The sequence below is a fragment of the Daucus carota genome, chromosome 3, assembly GCF_001625215.2.
Source record: "Daucus carota subsp. sativus chromosome 3, DH1 v3.0, whole genome shotgun sequence".
NCBI lineage: Eukaryota > Viridiplantae > Streptophyta > Magnoliopsida > Apiales > Apiaceae > Daucus > Daucus carota.
Window position 1 is genome coordinate 20,735,680 of NC_030383.2, and position 18,450 is coordinate 20,754,129.

Below are 18,450 nucleotides of genomic sequence, written 5' to 3' on the forward strand. Positions count from 1 at the left end.
AGGGATAAATTGACTTTAATTACTCAAAAATAAATCTTTCTCTCCAAAAATAATTTTCTATCCAAAAGAAAGATTTACTCTCTCATATCATTAATATTTGGCTTTACAAATATTAATATCCGTTTTTGCAACCTTGTGAAATATTTTCTCTTCGGTTTCTCAAATTACCTATTTTTCAGAGAAAAATATTTTAATACTTAGAATGCTTTCCAAAATTATCAAAATCATGATTTATCATGAATCTTAATATTCTAAGTATTTTGGTTTCAAAAATTAGTCAAGGGTCTACTCGTTTTGACCAAATACTAATTTTTCAGGTTTTCATATATTTCCTTATTTATCAAAGGAAATTATTTTAAATACTCAAATATACTTCCCAACACTCCAAACTATTTTATCTTTGAGGGAATATATTTATAGTATTTATTCAAGTCAAAAGCTTTGTCTAATTCCTTTTACAAATTGTCAAAAGAATTTTCGTATTTTATCGTATCTCGAAAAGCGGTTTTTATCGTTTTAATTCCGGATAAAATACTTCTACTTGCTAGAATGACTTGAAACTTTGGGGATGTCATTTTTATATGTATAGACATGTTAGGTAAAAGTTTCGTAATTTTTCGAGAACTTTCGTTTCGTAGCGTTTTTCAGTCTGTCGTCTCGAACTTCGAGTGAGCATTTGACCAAGCTAGAGTTGACCAAAAATCACCAAACTTCACAGAATTTCATTTTCCAATATTTGGAGATTTATCATATTTTTGGTTGAATTTATTGAAGACTTTCGGAAATTCGTCATATTTATTAAACGATACGTGATACGCATTTATTCGCTAAAACCGAAGCGTTTCTATTGTTTAATATTAATTCAAATCTGATGAGAATAGTGGCACATGCTTGAATTCTCCACCAACCAACAAACTTGGCTCACAATTGACCACATCTCTCTCAATCTCACCATACACTTACATTTAATCCTAACCCTCCATTCTACCTAACCCCTCCTATAAATAAACCCCCACCCCCACCCATTTTTCTCAAGCTAAAAGCCATAGAAGTGCTGAGATTTTTGAAGTATACACTCTCTCTTTCATCTACAAACACTCTCTACAAATACTTCTTCTCTAAAACCTCCATTCTTATATATATATACATATATACACAAGGTTTTAGTTATACAAGCTTTTGTTCATCCAACCAAGCTTTGTCTCACCACTTTAGCTCTTTAACCACTACCATCTTGCCTCCCGAAGGGCTGCCCAAATTCGTCCGTGTGCTAATAGTCCTACCGAACCTCCGGCGAATTTTTCCGGCAAACTTTCCGATCGTTCTCGTAAGTGGTTATATTTTTAGCTTCATAAATCCGTGTCTTAACCGACCATTTTATTTATACAAGAGCTCGTTATTATCATCGATCTACTCTCTACAAAAGCTCTTCATCTCATATCTCTAATAAAAGAGATTTATTATTTCGAACAAATTACATACACGAACTAAAGATTCGTTGTATTCGAAATATACTAACACGAACTAAAGTTTCGTGATATATTTGAGATTTATTATACAAGAACAATTTTTATATCGTACGATCTAATATTCTCTCAAATATATAATACACAAACGAACATCGATTCGTACTATTTTGTATACGAACTAAAGTTTCGTTATACACCTCGAAAAAGAGGATTATATTTGACGACGGTCAAATCGATTTAGTAAAGCTTGATCTAATTCCCTACTAGCACCTTGTGTTCCGTTGGGAAGGAAACGATCTAAATAGTTAGTTATTTCTTTAACATTTATTTAGCACTTATCTTGCCAACTAATCTAATCTAACTTTCCGCAATTAACTTTACTTGTTATTGTTGCCTGGTTAACATCCTACTAGCCCCTTTAGCGCTCCGTGGGAACAATAACCGGATAGGCCTACTATACGTATTTATATACTTTCTGCACTTTATAGTTGTTATTATTATAAGTGTATAAATATTGTATTGTTGGTTTTGCGGAATTTATATTGGCTTGTGCTAAGGTTAAAGAAACTCTCGACTCTCTCTCTACGAACTTTAATTGATTTGATTTAGTCTCTAAAGACTATGTAATAACCCGGATTTTTAAAAATATTTTTATTAATATTATAAATGATTTTCTTAAAAAGAAAGGAATAAGATTTAATATTTTATTCCAGTTAATGAGTTTTCAGAGTTTTATATTTAAACCCGGGTTATTGTGTTATTGATAAATAATCGTATTTTCAAAACGGATTTTCATATATTATTTTGAAAATTCTGTATGAATATTATGTGGATATATGTGTTATGTGATTAAGTGGTATTGGTGAGTTTGTTTGTTAATTAGTTATGATTAATTATTAGTATTATATGATTAATATATGAATTTTTGTGAATTTTATATTATCTGGTTTATTGCGTTAACTGCTCATATGTGTTCGTAATTGAGAAATTTCAATTTCTATATGCTCAGGAGAAAATATAGTTTATTTGGATATTTTCATATCGATTTATGGAATATTAGATGATTTTATAATCGATTTACGGATTTAATTGCGTATATTTATATTTAATTATTGATTATTTGATTTCCGTAAAACCGTTCACTCGTAACGAGGTAGCAAATTTTCTTCCCGGAATTTTCGACAAAACTCACCTTTAGCCTAATTTGAATATTCCGGACATTTTTCGTGTTTTGACTTTTTCGATCCGGAGTACGGTTTTCCCGGGAGTCGGTCCGGCGGAGTTTTTCGGGTATTGTAATTGTCGATAATTACCCAGTTTGTCTCGATAAACGTGAACCGAGATATTTTCTTCATCCTTATCATGTAATAATTGCAGTGGGACCCGCAGACCAATAATTGAGTTAAAAAGCCCCGTTTTGATGATTATCTCGAAAACCAGTACCGATTGGACCCCGCTTTATTAGTATAAAGCTATTAAATACGTATTTTCATGCCATAAACGATCCAAAGGGGTACCAATTATTTGTAAATATAAATAGACCTTTCTAGAGCTTATTTTCACCCGTAAAATCATTTCACCAGTTTCTCTGCACGAATTCCGAGAGAAACCGAGCGGTGTTCTTCGTGTTCTTCATAATCAAACGTGGATTTGAAGGCGTTATTGGAGTCAGAATCAAGCGTGCGAATAGTCAAATCGAAGATATCGAAGAGTAGAATCTATATCTGCAATCAAAAACAACATGAGATTCACAGGTAGGGAGTAATTGAGGTTTTAAAATTCGAATCATTATGATTTAAATAGTGAATTTTTGCAAACGTGATTGTTTGATTGTTTTGATGATTCCATGTTGTAGAGCATGTTTTTCTCGTCGTTTTGGTATATTATATGTTGATTTTTGAGTTCCATAACACCTAGAAAAGTGGGTTTGATTATTTAGCTTGTTCTTGAATGTTCTTGGGAGATTATGAATGTTTTCAATTCGAAATTAGGCGTTTTCAGTTTAGGAATTCTGGGATATGGTGTTATATACCATTAGAAAGAGCGTTTTAAGAGGAATCTATGCATGGGTTCAAAACAAGGGAACGAAATGTGTACAGGCCGGCCGGAGTTCGCGAAGAACTCGACGGCGGCTTGAATTTTCAGCCTTTTTCCGGCTTATTCTTGCTTTGTTTGTTGATTTTAATGGCACGATTAGCTTCCTGGCAGCGGGAGGTTGAGTTCTGGAGTTGTTGGGAAGTGTTGGAGGCCGGAAACGGCTTCTCCGGTGAAGCCGACGTCGAGGACGTCGGCGGTGTAAAAACTTCAGTTAGGTCCCCAAACTTTTGGGGGCGATAAAGTTTTAGTACCCTAGTTTCGGTTCTGTCATTCTCGACACCAAACTTTTCAATGTTTACACTCGGCACCCCGAGTTCAAACTTTTGAATATTTACACTTTAAACCTTTTTATTTTAATTTTCAAAAATTGTTTTATTTAATTATTTTAAATTTCAAAAATTGTTTTTAATTATTTGTTTATTCAGAAATAAATCTAATTTGATTTATTAATTAATTTTAATTAGTAATTAATTATTTAATTGGTCAATTAATTTAAATATTAATTGATTAATTAATTTAATTAATTATTAATTGATTTTAATTGATTAATTAATTGGATTTAATTAATCCTTTTTGATTTAAAAATTCCGAAAAATAGTTTCGAGCTTTAAAATATTTTTCCAAATTATGTTCAAGGCTCGACAATTGTTTATGAATGATTTCAAGTCCAATTTCAAGTATTTGGGACTTGATTATTTATCCGAAAGGTGATTCTTTTATCGATTTTAATTTCGAAAAATGTTTAAAAATTCCAGAAAATTCCCGAAAAATCATTTTTAACCCAAGAATTGATTTGACATCAATTGGGGTGGGAAACCTTATGTGCTATATGAAGATTATTATCTATTTGATGTGTTATGTGCCGATAGAGAGTAAGAAAACAGTTTTGTTCATAACTTTTGACTCGTAATTCAGAATGGAGTAAAACGAAAAAGGGATTAAAGCTTATAAAGTCTAGTTTAATATATCATAATAATATGATGGAGTTGAGAATGTGAATAATTGTTGTTAAATGTGCAGAATGTGATTATATGTTATTTAATTGCTATTAATTGATGATTACGTGTATTCTTGATGTTATATACATGAAGAATGACTTATATGACGTAGTGTCATGTCTTGACTGATATGAGATAAGAACATATGGATTATAGTGATTGGATGTGGTTGGTTGATTGTTGATTGAGATAGGGTAACAGGTGGATAGTCTAATAAATAGACGAGACGATGTCGGATTTTCGATAGGATTTGTATGATATTTAATTGATAATATGTTATGTGGAATATGACTTGACTATATGGTAGAATCAAAGCATGCTTATGTGTTACGTGGTATCTGATAAGTTTAAAGGGGTATATAAGTGGATATCGATATACGTGATATGTATATGCGATAAATTGATTAGTGATTATAGTATTATTTTATCCTCGTAAAGGATTTGGACGAGACGTGTACGCTCGAAGACATCAGGAAGTCGAAATGGTATTGCAAAGCGAATAAGGGATGAATCGAGTAAGCGAAGCGAAGTGGCGAATAGAGTATAGCTAGAGATGGTCTAGAGATTACGAGATGCATAGACTGTGAAAGTGGAAAGATGAGATAGAGATGTGAGACTGGAGTCAGATTTAAGGCAAGTATCCTGCACCCTGCTTTTGGATATATTGCATATTCTGATCCATTCTTTTTATATGTGTTGCAAGTATCCTATACTCTTCTTTTGGATATCTTGCGATTATTCTGATCCATTCTTTTCGAATGTGTTGCAAATATTCGTTCCTTTCTTTTTCATATTTGGCAAATGCAAATATTCTTATCCATCCTTTTCTAATCCTCGAAAATTCAGATAATTTCCGTTTTACAAATTAATTCGAAGTTCAGATTGTCATTGAAGCATGTGTTGCTCAATGATAGTTAGAGCTTTGAATGAATTGGGATCTTCTTGATTATTCAAACCGCCATTGTCATGCTGGTTTAGCAGGCTAAACTCAGTTGAATAGCCGATAATGGAGGATATTGAATAGTTAGGGATTTCCTGAACTATGATTTATGGAAGGATGGACTGTGACTTATGGAAAGTTATTATCAAAGTTTGATTTGGAATTATTCAGTGGTTGATGATGATTATGATTATGTTCTGTTAACTTACATTGGCTTCTTGAATTGAATTATGGAATTGGATTATTGTTTTTATAAAAAAAAAATTATGTGAACCAAATTAGTGGTCAGACCAGATTCGTGGTCATGCTAGGCCAATGAGTGCCTTGGATCCTGTGATAGAGCATGGCGGGGCCTGCTCGGGGTTAGGTATGACTGATCAGCATCCTGACCTTGGTTTTTAATTAAAATGTGATAGTCCAATTCAATAATTCTCTTATGAAGGATTGAATTCCTCAGGTTTCCATTGCTGCAAAGTATTGTGATTCTTTTACACAATACCTGAATTTGTGAATTCAGGTTGAATCTTTTATATCTTGAATTCGTGATCTTCTGTTATATCATTTCAGAATTTTCATTGTTTATTATTACTTGCTGAGCATTGTTGCTCACTCTTGCTATTCCTTTCTAACCATTTCAGAAAGGCTGAAAGATGAGATGATTGGTTGAGATTGTGAATAAGGCTAATGTTAGACGAGGAGACAGAGTTGAGGATCCAGTGGGCGAGGAGTGTTCAGGAAAGTGATGAGATTGGTGCAAGCTAGAGTGTAAGTCATAGCTGGAATGGCTGACAGTGATTCTTCTTATCGAAGATGATCTGACTTGGTAAGAGATGTTGTGTAATATTAGTGGTGGATTCTAATTTCAATACTGTAACCTGGAAGCGATCCTGTTGTTTTTGGGGGTTAAAAATGTTCTCTTTCGAATCATTTATTAAATTTTAAAGGTTCTCTGGAAATTCTTTTATTATGGTTTTCAAGTTTGAAATTCAGGTTTTGAAATCGTCTGATTTATGTTCTCATTCAAATCTTTTATTGAATGTTTTCAAGTTTTAAATTCTTTTGAATTTTCATTATCTTAAAAAAAAAAAAAAAAATATATATATATATATATATACAGGTTTCCAAAAGTGTTTAAAAATGGGTTTTATGTGGTGACGTCAGAATCCAGACCCCCGGATTCTCGGGCTGTCACAGACTATAAAAGAGAAGAGTTATATTGAAAAGAAGCAAGGACTTCTCGTTTATATTACTTCGAAAATAGACGTATTTTCATATAACGAAGTAATAATATAAGTCTTGTGCCATCGAGCCTAAATAGACTTAAAACTCCGAATAAAATTTATTCGATCTACACGGAGTTTATAAATACAAGTATTCTTTGATTCTTCAAGATCGTATATTTAACAAAGAAAGAATACTTTTACTCCACACATATATTGGTTTTATTTGGAGTAAAAATAACGTATACTTCGATTTAATATTTGTGATTCGAAAAGTATACAAGTTATAAATATTCATTGTTGAATATTACTACACTCGGCCTAGACATTTCTAGTCCAAAAACCTTTTTATAAACCCAAGTTATTTGTCGTAGATATTGTTTTCTGAATTTTGTAGTGAGGAAAAGTGAAGTGAGGTGATCTTCGTTTCAAGACCCAAGTCCTAGGCGTGCTAACGGGGAGTTAGTCGTCTTCGCACCGTGAGGAAGAGGAAAGACCCAAGACCTAAGACCTTTGTCCAAGACCCGCAAAAGTTTAGAAGTTCAAAGACTACACCCGGGGTACAACGACTTTGAGGAGGTGACGGGGAGTTACGCTCCAAGACGAGTCTTGTAAGTTTACATTTATAGTGAGGAGGTAACGGGAAGTTACGCTCCAAGATATATATTTGTAAAGGCTTCTCCGCCTACTGTAAAGGAGTATCTTTATAGTAGAGAAAATCTCGAGTCCGGGGAGGAGCTCGGGGACTGGAGTAGGGGTGAGTGGACTCCATCGGTTGAGTTAGCCACCGCGAACCAGGATAAATCCTTGTGTGTGGTACTTTACTTTCTTTGCTCTTTGCTTCCGCACATATATACTGCTCATCTCTCGATACAAGTTTTAAAAAGGCGATAAACTTTTTATTACACCGCATAAATTTTTAAATTGGTGATTAAGCTATTCAACCCCCCCTTCTAGCTTAATTAACCTCGTATCGGACCTAACAATATAATAATAGATGCATGATTAATTCACTTTTTAAAATATTTAATTGGTATCTCTTTTTGATGCTTTATTGATGTTTTATTTGCGAATTAATTGTGATGTATTGGCACTGGTGAAATATTGTTGCATATTTCTTAAAACTACTAGTGCTAATATATTTTAGGTGTTTAATATTCTGAGTACAAGGGAGACAACAAAATATTTATTCTGTCTCGTATTTATGTTCTGGAGTGGTGAGTTTCTGTAAAGAAATTTCCTTATCAATTGATTTCAACAATTGGTATCCACTACTCTATTTTATAAATATTTCTTAGAATATTTTGCATCTATACATGTAGCGTCATAAGACGAGATATTGATTATCTTGTATTTGTGTACTTGGTGATCTTTGTCACTTGCAGCGTCTGTTTTGACGATGTGCTAGTATGAGGCCTTTTCACTAATTAGTGTGGCGAGTGCTTTATACACTGTAGCGCATAAATTTTCTTGTTTCCTTTTTAAAATTGTAGTGAGAAACAGGAATCTGTGTCTTTTTCAAAGACAAGTTCATTTAAACCTTTTATGCATAGATTCAGACTCTCGTACTCAAACTAGTTTTTAATGGAAAACTTTGATTCTTTCATCGGTAGTGATTGTCATTCTTTATGAAAATCATTTTTACAATCACAACTGATTCATTTTTCCTCAAAAGATTAAATGCAATGCTTTCATTCAAAATCATAGACTTTCCAAAGTGCATTTATATCTCATTCTGTTCTTCAGAACTTTATCAGCCTCTTGGCTTTCCTAGATAGTCATAAGGTTGAAAACCAACAATCTTTATCCCAGACTATAAAACCAAATTCAGAACACATCCCAACTTTCCCCATGGAGTAATAAGGAACTTATTAGACTAGAGGTCAATGAGGGAGAAACTGTACTCGTTGCAGCAAATAAGGATGTGAGGGATAGTGTACCCACAGCTCTACCTCTCAAGGAGAAAAGGTGTTTTCAAACTTGAGGTAACTGTTGCTCATCTGTATTCTCCCAAAAGAATATAGAGCTGAAAAGGCAATAAAACAGTCTCTGGAATCATTTTCTCAACAGGATGAGTCCATTGAAATTCGCTCGTCAGCCAGAGCATCTTGTATTGAGTCAAGCACATCATCAGTAATCACTCTGATGAAGAGCCTAAACAAAAAACCTTATGGACACAATACAAAAGAGTGCACAGTAAGGTTAAAGGTTTTGTTCTAGAAGCAACTTCTTCATTTACCATTTTACGGTAGATAAGATGGTTGATGCCTTTACAGGTGTAAGGAGGAAACGAGGATCTCAATTGCCAAATCTTCAGGATTCTCGTCTCCCTCCCCAGATAAGAACAGATCTGGATCCAATCGGAATGGATTTCCTATTTATAGGAGATCGGCAACTCTCTGACTATGAGTCAATTTATTGATGAGTCGGTTGAGGATCGGGGATTTACGAAACCCCATTGCACCGCCAGTGACCTCTCTTGAAGGGGCTATGGTGATTTTCTCATGCAGGTACAGAAGACCATACTTTGAGTGCTGAGAGAAACACTGTGAGCCAAACACTGAGAGTTAAACACTTGGTGAGATTCTGAGAAGAACCAGTTAGATATCTGAATGAGAAATATGTGAGCATGAGTGAGTGCAAACACATAGGAAATTGAGAAGAGTGAAACACTTGTGAGGTACATATAATAATAATTGGTATTGAAAGCTCACAAGTTGTTGAAAGAATTGACGGAAGCAACTACGGTTCATTCCATTTCACGGTGTGAATTTATGGTTGATGATTCTCTTGAATCAAGTGTCTTCACAGACATTGAGGAGGACTTAGGCCTTTGCCATAATTAAGCCTTTGTCTAACCTCCCAGAGCAAACAACTCTGGATCATTAATTGGATAAGCCACTTAGTGGTTGGCAACTTGTGGACCATGATTCGGATTTATCTGATGAGTCTACAGGGACTGGGAATTACGAACTCCCATTGCACCACCGGTGACCCCCTTTAAGGGTGGCTAAGGTGATTTTCTTGCAGGTACTCAGCATTTTGGAAGCTCAGTATTTGTGTGGAGGGATATACTTACAGAACTCGTGAGTGACACCCTTACCCAAAAACCGAGAGAAAATTGAGTGTTGAGTGATACACCTGCAGAACATTTTAGTGAGACACCCATTAATTACCAAATTTATACCTAAAGACAAAGTGGATGTTGTTACTGGAATATCAGTTTTACTCATTACTTTTCCGTTTGGAACCTATTCTTTCAGCATAAGGACCAACCCAATCAAAGTAAACCCTTAATCTGAACTCTTTCTTCGACCCCAGCTTTAGCGTTGTTTAGTTCTCTACGGGGATATTATCTTTTGGTACAGGATGTATTGGACACGTTCCTTGACCATATTTGATACCACATATCCTCGGAGGATTCCACAACTAAGGGGGAGAATATATTTAGGGGGAGAATATATGAAAGGAGGAAGAAAAAGTAAGTTAGCTTTCTTTAGCTGTCTACAACTAAGGGGGATTAAACTACTCTTTAGTTGTGTACTACTGAGGGGGAGATTCTTCTTTCAACTAAGTTGGAGAATTGATCTTTCATCTAAGGGGAGACAACTACTTATCACTAAGGGGAACCTGATCAAGGTAACTGGAGGAGAAGTATAAGGTGATACAATTATTCTTCAGTAAGTGGTAGAAAGGAACTTATTCATTACCACTGAAGAATTCAATGAAGCTGCTGATTGTTCTTTGCATAATGGAATGTTTTGAATTCTCTTCAAGACAGACTATGAGGATTATCTGGCAGGTAAGCAAGAACAAGAGAAATAAAGGTGATATGCACATTTGTTATTTCTATTCATGAAATCTGGAAATGTACTATATGATCCAGAAACTTTGTAGCATTATTTACTAGTCCAGGACTTTACTTTTTCTAGTGTTAGTTGAGTTATCCTCCAAAGGATTTGCTTGTTATGATTAACAAACAAATAGGGGGAGATTGTAAGTCTAAATGTAAAGACAACCCTATCTGTTACATAGGGATGATAACTCAACAATAGAACAGGACAAGTAAATAACACTACGCCTGCACCGGAATCGGAAAATACGAAGACAAAGGTTGAAGAAGCCATCTACAGTCTTGAAGGAATAAGTTCACTGGAAGAAGTTCATTAATATGTTCATGCCTCAGTGAAGAATAAAGATTGAAGTATTCAAGATTGTGGAAGCAATGAAGATGTTGTCCAAGTACTCGAAAGATTTCAGTGCAACCCCTGAAGCAAGATATTTTTATATATCTTGGTTGGTTATTTATAATCAACAAACTGAAGCATAAACTAACCCGGAACCGACTGATCAATGTTTGCTGACAAAGACGGTACAATGTTTAACTTCAGTGTTAGTCGCTTGTGAACCAGACCAGTGCACTAAGCGTCAGCACGTACGGAGCTTTGCAAAGTATTTATCGATCGAAGAATTGATCCAGTCATATCAAGTCATTTGTTCCAAAGCCAAGCCAAGCCAAACATCAGCTATGCCAAAGTCTCTGCTCAAATCCATATGTCAAGCTTCCACACAAAGCCATCTCAGGAAGTGACCTATCTTTTATATGTGTGCACTTATATATTTGTATATGTACAAATATATTTATATATATGTATATATGTATATTTAATTAAATATAATATATATAATATATATGTATATATGTTTTTTTTAAACATATGTATATGTATATTTATATGTATGTATATTTAAATAAATATATATGTATATAGTATATGTATTTATATTTTACATAAGCAATTATATAATTAAGTGTATATATATATTATATTATGTGCATAAATATATTTATATTTAGAGAGAGCTATATATATCTTTATATATATATTTATATTAATATTTACACATAGTTATATGTATATTATATATATTTAAATATATGAGAATATATTTAAATATATGTGTATATATATTACTATATGTTTATATAAATATTATATATGTATATATTCATATATACTTTTCTTTATATATTTATGTTTATATTTATATTTATAAATAACTATATATATATATCTCTATATATATTTATATATATTTACATTTGTATTTACATATAATTATATATATTATATATATTTAAATATATGAGAATATATTTAAATATATGTACATATATTATTATATGTTCTTATAAATAAAATATATATGTGTGTATATATTTATATATACTTTTATTTATTAATATAAGAACAACATAATATATTATATTATATATATTATGCATGCATGTGATGATGTCAGGTGTCTAGGGCACCCTAGGGTTTGCATGTATATGAATATTATATACACACATGCAGAGGAGAGATAACAGTGAGATTCTTCACTGTTGAGGCGCAACTCCACGTAACCAGGAGTGATAAGAGTGTGTACTGGGGTGATGCTCCAAGCGCAACTTGATTATTCAAGTAAAAGGCCAAGGCAGTTTGTCTCACACATATATATACAGAGTGGAGCGCAAGTTCAAGTCTCTTTTAACCAAGGAGAGAGAACAGGGGATGTCTAAGGCGCAAATTCACATTACTTGGATTTATTCTAAGTAAAATATCAAGGCATACACTCCCTGAGGCGCAAGTACATTAGTGGCGCAAGTTTGAGTGACTTGGAATTTATTCTAAGTCAAAAAACACTTCCACTGGAACACAGAAGGCGCAACTTCACAAAGTTGGCGCAACTTTGTGTTAACCAGGAGAGAGAGAGGAGTGACAACAGTGCTATACAGTGGAACTATGGCGCAACTTCCTCCAAGTGCAAGTTCATGGCTTTTGGCGCAACTACACTTTACTTAGAATAATTTTCTAAGTATACAAGTGACCCTTGATGATCATTCTTGGCGCAAGTTCACTCCCCTGGCGCAAGTTTGGCTTCATGAAGTTAACTAGGGTTAGTTAATGAGAAGTCTATAAATACTTGAGATGTGTGTTCATTATTAACACACACTCTTCACCACCTTTATGGTGGAATGGCTTTGTGCCTTGCACACTACTACACACAAATAAATCATAGCTTAGTTTTGTAATATATATATATATATATATATATATTTAGAAGCTAGGGTTTGTGAGTGTACGTAGTAGTAGCCATTGTAGCCAACCTTCGGGTTTGGATTTATAGCACCCTTCGAGGTATTTATCAATATACAGATATACCTTGGAAAATATTGTGTGTTGGTTTAATATTTTCATATCCTCAGAAACCGACCCAATAAATATCCGGAACACGAAACCCATTACAGAACTGCAATTTATTTATCCGCAAGATTCGAAAGAATTTTTAAAATTGTAGTGAGTATCGTATTCAACCCCCCCTTCTACGATACTTTGGACCTAACATCCTCTGTCACAGATCTGACTGACAGAAAGTAAATTGTGTTTTAGCCCTTGAACAAGAGCTACATTTGAGATGATGACATTTCCAAGATTGATGTTGCCATATCCCAGAGTCCTTCCTATGTTGCCATCTCCATAAGAAACACTTGGGCCAGCTTTCTCCACAAACTCTGACAGCAGGGCCTTGTTTCCAGTCATGTGTCCTGAACATCCACTGTCCAAGACTAGGATATTCTTCCTGTTGCCCTGCAATCACAAAGACCACTAATTGTTAGTTTTAAGGACCCAGACTTGCTTGGATCCCTTGGCCTTATTAAGTTTGTTAGCCTTTGCAGCGGAATTATTATTATCAGAGTTTGAGCTAACAGACTTTGGAACAGAGTTTGTACTAGAAACAGATTTTGTACTTGCAGAGTTTTTATTAACCTTTTTCAAAGAAGGTTTCAATTGATAATAATCATAATACAAACTATGATATTCTTTGCAAGTATAAATAGAATGCCATAAGCTACCACAATGAAAACATGGATCTTGTGGTTTATATCTAATACTACTTTTTCTAACTCCAGACTTTGTAGGTAAGGAGTTAATGTCCTTGTTCTTCCTGCAAAAATTAGCAAGATGATTAGTATTTCCACAGTTATGGCATGTCTTCCTAGGTGCATTTGGAATAGGCATGTAGTTATTACTCTTGTCTATTCCAACCTTGCCATTTCTATTTTTCCTAGGCTCCTTGTCCTTGTTATCAGACTTTACCTCTTTAAGCTTATGCTTGAGCTGTTTCTGAGTCATCAGTCCTATGTTAACCTGTTTGGGCTTATCAGATTTTAAATTGTTGTTAATCTCTGATTCTGGTCTACTCTGTTTAGACTTAGAGGATTCAGCAACAAATTTAACAGGTTTAACCTTAGGTTTTAAAGTTTTAACAAACTCTGTTTTTGATGACTCAGCTTCTGAGTTATCAGTGTAACCTAGCCCCTTCTTCCAGTTTCCACTACCTAAGATATCCTGAGTAGTTTTGCCTGAATTAGTCCATGTCTTAATAATATCCCTTTCCTTAGCAAGTTCTGATTGAAGAGATGCATACCTCTTTAATAGTTCATCTTTGACAATGACAGCATCATCTCTCTCTTTCTGAACTTCTAAGATCTGAACTAATTCTTTTTCTAGATAATCATTCCTTTTCTTTACACTTAGAGTTTCAGATTTTAATCTTTCATTCTCTAAAGTCTGATCTCTAAAGCTGATATGCAAAGTTTTAAGGAACAATCTTAACTCAGTTATATCTTCAGTATCAAAGGCAAGAGTAGAATGAGGTACCTTAGCAGTAGATTCAGAGTTGTTGTCAGTGTTTGCCATCAGAGCATAATTGACTTCTTCCTCTGAATCAGATGTATCTGTCCAGTTTCCTTTCTTGGTGATAAAGGCTTTTTCCTTTTCTTTCTTGGCTTTCTTGCATTCAGATGCAAAGTGACCCTTTTCACCACAGTTGAAACATGTATACTTGTCAGTTTTTCCAGCTTTTCCTTCCTTGCCCTCATTCTTCCTGAAGTTCTTCTTATCATAAACTCTGTCAGAGTTTCTGTCTTTCCTTGAGAAACTTTTGCCTTTGTTGAACTTTTTGTAAGCCAACTTCTTGAAGCTTTTCACCATCAATGCTGCTAACTGCATCATCTCATCATCACTTTCTTCAGAGTCTGAGGGAACATCAGAGTTTGAGTCATCAGTGTTTGATGACTCAATGTCAGACTTTGTGACATGAGCTTTTCCTTTGCTCTTAGCAGCTTCCTCTTGAACTTTTAGAGCAACAGACTTTGATTTGCCTGCATGACGTTTGCTCCTCTGCTCCATCTCAAGTTCATGAGTCTTCAGTCTTCCAAAAACATCATCAAGAGACATTTCTCCAAGATCAAGATTGTCTCTTATTGTAGTGACTTTCAAATCCCATTTTTCAGGAAGAGCCAGAAGGAATTTGAGGTTTGAGTCTTCAAGATCATATTCCTTGTTCACCAGAGATAAGTCATTCAACAGTTTGACAAATCTGTCATACAGATCTGTCAAGGACTCATCAGATTTTGAGTCAAAGTGCTCATACTCCTGTGTAAGGATGGTTTTTCTGTTCTTCTTGATGGCTTGAGTTCCCTGACATCTGGTTTCCAGAGCATCCCAGATTTGTTTAGCAGTTTTGCACCCAATCACCCTATTAGACATTGCATTATCAAGGGCACTGTGCAGAAGGTGTTTCACCTTTGAGTCTTTACCAATTGACAAGATATCCTCAGGGGTATAATCTTTCTTGTCTTTTGGAACCATCTTCTGAGGCTCATCTGCAATCCCAACAGAGAGCTTGGTGGGCATGTGTGGTCCATCATAGATCCTGTCAAGGTATTCTGGATCGACAGAGTCTAGAAATATAATCATTCTCTCTTTCCAGACTGGATATTCAGATGCCTTAAGGACTGGAACTCTAAAAGATGAAACTTGTGATTTTTCAGACATGATTGTGATTAAGATCTCACTGTAGTTATCTTAACAGAGCTGGCTCTGATACCACTTGTTAGGTCCTATAAACTCACTATATAAGTTGATATAGTGAACACAATCAATAACACAGTATGACAATATAAGAGATTGAAAGCAGTAAACTCTTATTCACAAAGCTTGAATGGTTACAAAAACTCTCTCAGTGATTTATATATTATCACTAAGAGCTGCTAGGGTTCTATATAAATATACTCGATAACTCAACTCGTATAGAGTAACCCTAATCAGTGTTTATATAGACACAGTTACAAAATCAATCTCTGATTTGATATCCTATAAATCAGCTATGTATTCTATCAATCAAAGATTGCTACTGTTTTCTGTTTGGTTTCCATAGTCAGCAAATCACTCCTCCGCTTCTATCCTTCCTTGAAGTATATCCGCTTCTGAGCTCTTTCCACGTGTAAACTCTGATGAGTCTTGACTATGTAAACTCTGATCAGACTTTATCAAACTCTGGTCAGACTTTATTAAACTTTGATCAGCTTCCAGCTTAAACTCTGATCACTCCTGTTCTAAAACAAACTTTAAGAACATTAGTAATCATCAATTATATCTAACATAACTATTATATTATTTTCAGACTAATCCCTTAATAATAAAAGAATCGTGATAAACTTATTGCATATAAAATGTAACAAACTACTCCCTCCATTCCAAAATAATAGTCGCTTTGACATCTCTATTTTTATTTAGAAAAAGAAAATTTCAAAAATAACATGTAGAAGTATGTTTTTTTTGCATATCAAAATACGTGCATAAAGTCAAAGCGACTATTATTTTGGAATGGAGGGAGTAATAAAAAATATACATGTTTTACAAGATTTGTGTAAAAACATAGATTTGTGTGTGGATTTCAACGCATACCACCACTTCACTCTAGTATCAGCAAATACATGGGGTGGGGGTTGAATCGTTCTTTTACAGATTTTTGAGTGATTGATTCTGCTACTTATGAATGGTTCAGTTGATAAAATTTATGGGCCAAACAATCTTAATCAACTGAATCGGTAAAATTGAATTCTATGCAATCACGACCAAATATAAGTTTTTATTTAGTGTTAACATGTTGTTTTTTTACGAGTTTTTACATATCGGGTAGACGGTGGTGGTTTAACTGTGGTTCGCGGTGGTGGCTTACGGTTGTAATATTTTTGACTATAATTTTGACATAATTTATGATTTCAGTTTTGTAGAATTGAATTTAATTTTCAATTTTAATTGTCTGCATTTAATTTTAATTATTCTGATTGATATTAAAGGTAATTGTATCATGTAATATTTCCTTTAATAGTGATTGACTCTTTTTCATTTTTTAACTTTTGATATTAATCTTTTTAGTAATTGTTATAATAACTTTTTTAATAATTATTATATTAAATTTATTGATTGATGTTATTCTTAGACTCTAAGGACTTCATACAAAAATTTTAATTTCCTTAATTGGAATTTCTTTTATCTAATTAAATTGATTCTCTTGTATATATGGAAATTATTTGAATTTTTTTGAAAATGTCTTGCTTCACATTTAAATCAGTTAGTGTGTTAATTGTGTCTCTATTGATGGTTAATTATGTACCATTTATGGGTGGCCATGATTGATGTTATATTTTTGCGAGGCAATTACGTGCCACTTTGTTGGCTACAATTATTTGCTACTTTATTGGTTTGTTAATAATTGTTATGTTATATCTTCGGTGTATTTTCTTATTCTTTAGTGTCTCACTAAAGAGCCACATTTTATTGAGACTTTATTTAATTTCCTTTTCACTACCTGAATGATATACCCATGATGTTAATAATTATTAATTATTGGACATATTATCTTTTATTTTTTAATAATATATAATCAGTTATATATGGACTTATATTCTCCTTGTTTCTTTTGTTTATATTTTCAGGATGTTTGGAAGAAGACGGGTTTTTTTTTTCAGACATTAAAGTTTTATTATCTAAATTTCCCCGGTCATCTTGAATGTCCGATGGTTAGATGATAAACTTTCTTGAATGAAAGAATTATCGCGGTGAATTGTCGCTTCATTTTTGTTGAGATTCATTCTCATTATAAAAAAAAAAAAGCACATTCAGCTCTATTAAGTAAAAAACATATGAGCCCTAAAGAGCTACCACCGCATATCTCTTAAATTATTTTTTCACAATAAAAAATTACCTCCCTCCAATTTACCTCCACTTTTCCCTCTCTTTTAATTTCACTTCCCTCTTTTTTGTTTTATAGTGGAGCTGAATATTAATACTTCCCTCTTTTTTTTTTTTATAGTGGAGATGAATATTAATAGGTTGGTTCAACTGGAGAAAAGAGAGGATTTATATCCTCTTGGTCACAAGTGTGACTTTCGAAGGGAGCAAAATTTGTAATTATTCTTCCTGGACCAGAGCCTGTCGCTTAATTGCGGTTTACCTGGTTCGCGTAGTTTGCAGTGCGCACCTGAAGGGTAGCGGCGGCGGGTTCCTACGTAAAAAAAAGAAATTAATACTTCCCATTTTTTGTTATATAATGGAGCTCAATATTAATAAAATACGAAATAGAGAAGAGATATAGAGAATATTGTTGAAGGTTACTGTTCATATTATATTTAGGAGTCAATTACGAGAGTCTGGAGATGCTCTAATAGAACATTAACACTAAGAGCATCTATAATGGGCTCCTCAAACAAGCTCTTCACTTCAAAATTTATGAGGATATGAAAAATTAGAACTCCAATCTAAAATTTATAAAAATATAAAAACCTAGAACTCCAATGGGCTCCAATAGCCCTAAAACACGCCCTTGTT

At 33.7% G+C, this 18,450-nt stretch overlaps 1 long non-coding RNA gene across 1 annotated transcript; it reads left to right on the forward strand.

The window, feature by feature from the left end:
- Positions 1-2,558: 2,558 nt before the first annotated feature.
- On the forward strand, positions 2,559-6,350 carry LOC135151664 (uncharacterized). The gene is made up of 2 exons (XR_010290510.1): positions 2,559-3,223; positions 6,143-6,350. It is a non-coding gene; the product is annotated as an uncharacterized LOC135151664 (long non-coding RNA).
- The last annotated feature ends 12,100 nt before the right edge of the window (positions 6,351-18,450 follow it).